Genomic DNA, 6416 nt, shown 5'->3' with positions numbered 1-6416 from the left:
TATTATAATGTGTCAGCCATATCGACTTCTAGGACATACATCTAACACATACTTTCCCACTCCAACTATTAATATCCTCTTATAGCAGAAGATTGATCATCTCTTAGCTCGTAAGGCTTTATTGGATCTCTTTAGCTTAGTTTCTCTTAGCTTTAATCTTGGTTTCTCTTCACTTTAGCTCTATCCCTCTCCTTCCTTTCTTTCTTTTTTTTTGGGGTACAAATGGGTGGTCACACCATTCTAGTGTGAGATCCTTCCTTTCTTTTTATATCCTCGTTATCTTATATATAGATCTCTAAAGCCTAATGAGCAACCCCCATATGAGGTCCATGAAGGCTTGAGGAAAGAGGTTTCTAAGTTAGGGGAGATCCATTAAAGAGCTACCTTTAAAGAAGAGGAAACAAACAAGATCATATTGGAGATGCTCCATTTCCCTTTCTTCTTGTGTTTCATTTATTTTTGATCTTGTGATATCAAGTAATAACATGTAATTTTCTTGATTTAAATGAAATTTCTTACTCAATGATAGAATTACTCATCTTTCTTTTCTTGTCTATCTTATCTTGGCTCTTGCATCTTAGTTAAGTAGCTTATATATTTTTGTTTTATTTTATTTTATCATATATAATGAGTGGATGATGTTTAAGATTTTTTGATTTAGATCCTGTTTGGGATTGCTGTTGGTAGTAGAGCTTTTGAAAATTTTAGAAGTAGAACTTTTAAGAAGTAGAACTTTTGGAAGTAGAGCTTTACAAAAAGCTATTTACTTTTTAGTAACTATATTGATAAAGTACTTTGGAGAAAGCAAAATAATTTTCCGACATTAGCCGGACCATACACCTACTTAGTGTTATATATATATATATATATATATATAGTGCTCAAGTCCTAGACCTATTCAATATAAGGAAGTATTAGCCTAGGCTTTCATGCCATGAACTAAAATGGGTGCCTTACCTTAAGCCTTTTCCCATAGAACCCTCATGTTTCATATTTTGATTCCATTGGCTATCCTTATCCATCCTTTTCTTTTGATTTTCTATCTTGTTCTTAACTTAAAGAGCTATGGCAACTCCAAACTCATCTTGTGCTATTACTATGGCTCTTTCCTGAGAGGTAATTTACAAACTCATTTATAGAGATATTGGATAGTTTGATCAATGTATTATTAAATTGTTTGATTGGATGTTAGTACTCAAAATTGATATATATTCCCAAGCAGGGGTGTGCACAGTTTGGATCAGATCGATTTGAGATTATTTTTGAAATTGAATTGATTTAAATTAGTTTTATAAAATTGAAACCAAAATCGATCGGACTATCTTTAAAAAAATGGTTCAAACCGATCAAAAAATTCGGTTTAGTTCAGTTTATCATGTTGGGGTGGAGTGAATGGGCTTAAGTTAGATAGGATGGGCTAATTGGGAGCCTTATTGTATACTTTTTCCCTAAAAATGGGCTGTATGAGATCTCCTGAATAGGGGAGAAGGAAGGCCTTATCTAGCTTCCATCTTACAAGGCCCATATAAAAACAAAATCTTGAAAAAATAACGAATTAGAAAGCAAAGAAGAGGAAGAGGAACAAGTGGTTCAAATTTACCAATATCCTAACTAAATTAAAATAACTACAAATGATTGCCTTCATAAGAACAAGGAAAGACCAAATACCAAGAATCACTATTGAAGAATCATCACAAGCAAGAATCATCACCACCTCTTCGTATAAGACCAAATACCAACAAGAATAAAATCTAGAGTGAAGATTGAAAGAAGAAAGAGAAAGAAGCACAACTTCATGGCCATTACTTATTAAGAAGAAGAAGAAGAAGAATATCACTAGCAAACTGTGAGAACAAGCCAGAGACCTAAGATTCAAAGGCTGAGAGGGAATTCTTGATCCGATGAGATGGAAAGATCATCTCTTTTGTTCTTTTGCTCCTTCGATAACCCACCTAGCTAATGGTTGTAGATCAATTGTTTGCAGAGCAACAAATTTTCTAGAGTTGCATAGCCTATTATTATAAAAAAAATATATTCACAATAATGAAGAGGAGAAGACAAACCCTTAACAGGTTCCCATCATCATTACCTAATCACCTCAATTTATGCATACCAGGCAAAGAAGAGGAGAAAAGGAGAAGGCTAAGATGAAAAATGATAAGAACAAAGAAAGAGCAATGTTTGAAGAGTAGAAAAAAAATCCCCACAAATACTCCTTTTTATGATGAGGAGAAAGCGAGGAGATGATGAGAGGGGAAAAGCCTTTATATAGTGGCTCTAATAGTAGCCAAGGTGGGTCAGGGGTGGAGATGATGGCGCGAAAGAGATTAGTGGAGTAGTATGGGAAAATTGATCCATAGTTTTACAAGCAGAAAGACAAAAATTATGTCTACAAATAGGAAGAAGTAAAAAAGATCTCACTTGAGCGATGGTTTGGAGCTTTCGAGGAGGGAAGAGAGGGAGAGTGGTAGATTTAAACTTCTATGGTGAAGAGAGTGGATAAGGCCTGAAAGTTTGAGGATGATCAAAGTAGTAGATGGGTGGAGTGGAAGAGATGAGAATGCAAGCCAAGAAAAATAGAAGGATTAACGATTTGGAAGAGGCCACAAGCTAGGATAGTCGAAGAGTAAAATTGTTGCTACCAAATCTCGAGTCAAAGATATCGGAGTTGATCTTCTCGGAATGAGGCTAACTGATAGAAGGGTCCTTAACAGACGATGAGGTAGAGGAGTCCTGACAAAGATTAGAGGATCCAGCTAGAGATAAGGTAGATGAGTCCTTGGTAGAATATGAGGTGGCAGTGTCCTCAGCAAAACATGAGATGGAGTCCTCAGTTGGAGATGAGATGGAGTCCTCGACTAGAGATGAGGTAGAGGAGTCCTCATGCAATATCCAAAAATTTCAAACCAGCCCAAGTATAAAAAAAAAGAAATGAAATAGCCAGCACATGCATTGCATGTGCTAGAATATGTGGGAGAGCTAGAAAACAGAAGTTACGATGGGGAAGGGGGAGATATTGAGAAACTCTTGAAGGAGTTCTCTTCCAATCAAGAGACTCAAAACCACTTGAAAATTAAGTTGAAATCAATCTCTAATTCTTCCTTAGAGATCTATTTAAAGGCCTCAACCCTCTTGATTATTCCTCACTAGAGATTGGTTACCATTTGCCATCTTTTTTCTCTATTTTCCTCTTGACTGTCGATGGTTTAATCTTGATTTGGCTTTTGAAAATCGGATCAAATCCCATCCAAGACTAGGAATATGTCTTCAATCATCTTCCCCTCAATGTTCTATGGGTTCTGAGCATGAATTTTTGCCAAATTTTCCGTCGAAAATCTCTTGAAATTGTTGATTATTGATTTTCACTACTTTTTGGGTTTCATCTTGATTTTCTATCATCGTTGGCAATTGTCGGTCATCAGACTAAGCTATTGTCATCGTTGGGGTTTGCTTCTCTGGCCACAAGGGTTGCCAGCTAGGAGGAGAACCTCCTCTGATTTGGGAAATGTAAGTCCTCTGTTTTGCCAATAAGAAAATAAAGAAGAAGAAAGAAAGAAAAAGATGAAAAAGAGAAAAGAAAAGAAAAAGAAAAAAAGAAAAAAAAAAGAAGAGAGAGTTTCTCTCTCTTTCCTCTCTCCCTTCTTTGAGCTTGAATCCCCACTTCTCTCTAGAAAGTCTGACTTCTCTCTTTACTTTCTCTCTCTATAGATTTTCTCTCTGAAATTGTTTCTCTCGCTATGAAATTATCTCTCAAATACTGATCGAGTAAAGAGCTTTATTTTAATAATTCTGGTTTGATCTTAGCAAACATAGCTTGATCTGCGGTCGTCGAATCGCATTATAGGCATTCATCTTGATCAGATTTGGATACCATTAGATTCGATTATTTATGATTTTTATTGAATCATCTATATACTAATTCTATCATGATTTGATTAAATCATCTTGATTAGACTGATCGGATTGTCGAGCAACATCATCTGATTAGGCTAGTTCCATCTTGTTAATTTTTCTTTCCTCTGATATTCTCTCTTATGTGATTTATGAATGCAATGAATCTGATCTATTGTTTTGAATCTAAGTTGATTCCAATAGAGACTTTTAAACCACTCTATCAATAAATTAATATACCCACATCATCCAAGTCTTTGTTGAGCATCACAAGATCTTATCCTCGTTAATCTCTATCAAATCATTATATTTTAAATTTTTGATTTAATGAAGCTACTTGCTCAAATTGATCCCTGAATGCAATTGGTGTATCAACCTCCACTTTGACTCATGTTTGATACTATAGATTTGATCATCATTGATCTCTGTTGAACTATTTATATCCTAGTCTAAGCATGATCCGATAAAATTATCTTGATTTGATCGACTAGGATGTTGGATGCTATTACTTTTGTCAGTCATGTAAGGATGTCAAAATTTAAATTTCTATTAGTTATGATTTAAAATTGATACAATAATATATTTTGATAATAAATTCTGAAGGATGCTCTCAGGATGAATTGAATCCATTTATTTAGTGTTCTATAGAGGTAAATAATGAACTATCTTTTTGAGATATTTTATAATTTATTTTAAAAATAAATAATCAATTTTTAAATTTTACATGATTTAAAAATTATATTTTAAAAAATGATAATTTTTAAATTGAGATTTTGGAGCATTATGGCTATAGATTTATTATAGAATATACATGAAATTATGATACATATGTTATCTTACAAAAGTATTTTGGGATGGACTAGATTTTATGCTTTTAGTTTAATTATGTTCTAGACCTTGTCAATGGGGGTTATATGTTAGTACTTTGGACCCTATCAATGAGATTGTGCATTGGATTCTGGACCGTATCAATAGGGATTGTGCGTTGGATTCTAGATCCTACTAATGGAGTTATGCATTAATACATTAGTATATGCGTTAGATTCTAGATCCTACTAATGGGAGTTATGCATTAGTACTCTAATTAAGTTCACTGATTCGTTCTGACCCTACTATAGGGATAAGTGTTGCCGTAGTTAAGACTGTTGAGCTATCTATGATTTATTTTAAATCAGATTTATGATTATATATATATAAATATTTGAAAGGATTTGATTTGCATTAAATCAGTATAGAATATGTTCTTATATTTATTTTTGGTATTTATTTTCGAACATCATATTTTATGAATATATCTGGAATGTCTAGTTGAGATATTCATTACTTACTGAGCTATCGAGCTTATTATTCTCTTTTTTTTTATATTCAGATTCTTAATTATAGATATGGATACTACTTTGGGAGTAAGTTGGAGGCAAGAGCCAACGATATAGATTTATATTTTCATAGGATTATTATTTGAGGTGTAATTGATGTAACATCTTTTGAATATTATTGAAATTTTGTGAGAAATTAAAGTTGATTTTAGTTAGTTAAATTTGGACTTAATTTATTATTAATTCTACTGTAATACGTTGATATCATATTTAGAATACCTTGCATGCTTGTGGAGAGAGTTCTCCATGAGTATGTAGGGGTTGCCATGATCTCAGATCGGAGGCATGACATCTCGATAGAAGATGAGGTGGAGGAGTCTACAACTGGAGATGAGGTGAAGGAATCCTCAAATGAAGATGAAGTGGAAGGATCTTTGATAGAGATGAGGTGCCGATAGAGATGCCTCCCAGGCTCGAGGAAGACAAAACGAATAGATCAAGTGGAGTGCAAAGCATAATCTAGTCTAGATGGAAATCTGAAGATAAAAGTTGGAATCTTTGAGGACAAAGAATACTACATGGAAGCCATTGGATTATCAAGATGTAGACACGGAACCAGATGAGTATAAGAATGAATTACATTATGATTTTTTCAAGGTAAAATAGCACCCGACTAGTTAGAAATAAAAATAAATAAGAACTTTCAGAGTCAGCTTTGCCCACAGAAAGGTATCATATTAGTTTAGCTATCTATCTAAAGCATGTCTGAAAAGCCTATCCTTTTCCCTTCCTTTGCACCTGCTTAATCCTATTTCCCATTCATTCCTGATTGGTAGAATTCCAGAGCTAGACTTGCAAAACAAATCCCTGACTGGAAGGTTTTTCAGTGAAGACCCTCTAACGTTCAAGTTAGCTAGGAATTGAAGTCTAATCCTTGGGTTGCTCGATCATCCTTCTTAGGTTGGTTCTCTTTTCTTCTTTCTCTATTTTCTTCTTTCTCTATTTTCTTGAATTTTATCGAGCATGAGTGTGATGAGCTTGTTCCTAGCACTTGGTCCTTTGACCGAGACCTGTCCAAAAAGGGTCCTTGATCCAATGGTGGGTCTTCCTTAGGAGATTCCAAAGTCAAGGCCTTTTGCTTCTTGGAAGAATTTTTGGCAGCCAAGATTAAATTCATCATCGATTCCTGTCTAGCGAGCTTTACAGACT

Source organism: Elaeis guineensis, chromosome 9 (genome assembly GCF_000442705.2).
Source record: "Elaeis guineensis isolate ETL-2024a chromosome 9, EG11, whole genome shotgun sequence".
Lineage (NCBI taxonomy): Eukaryota > Viridiplantae > Streptophyta > Magnoliopsida > Arecales > Arecaceae > Elaeis > Elaeis guineensis.
This window is presented reverse-complemented; position numbering follows the sequence as displayed.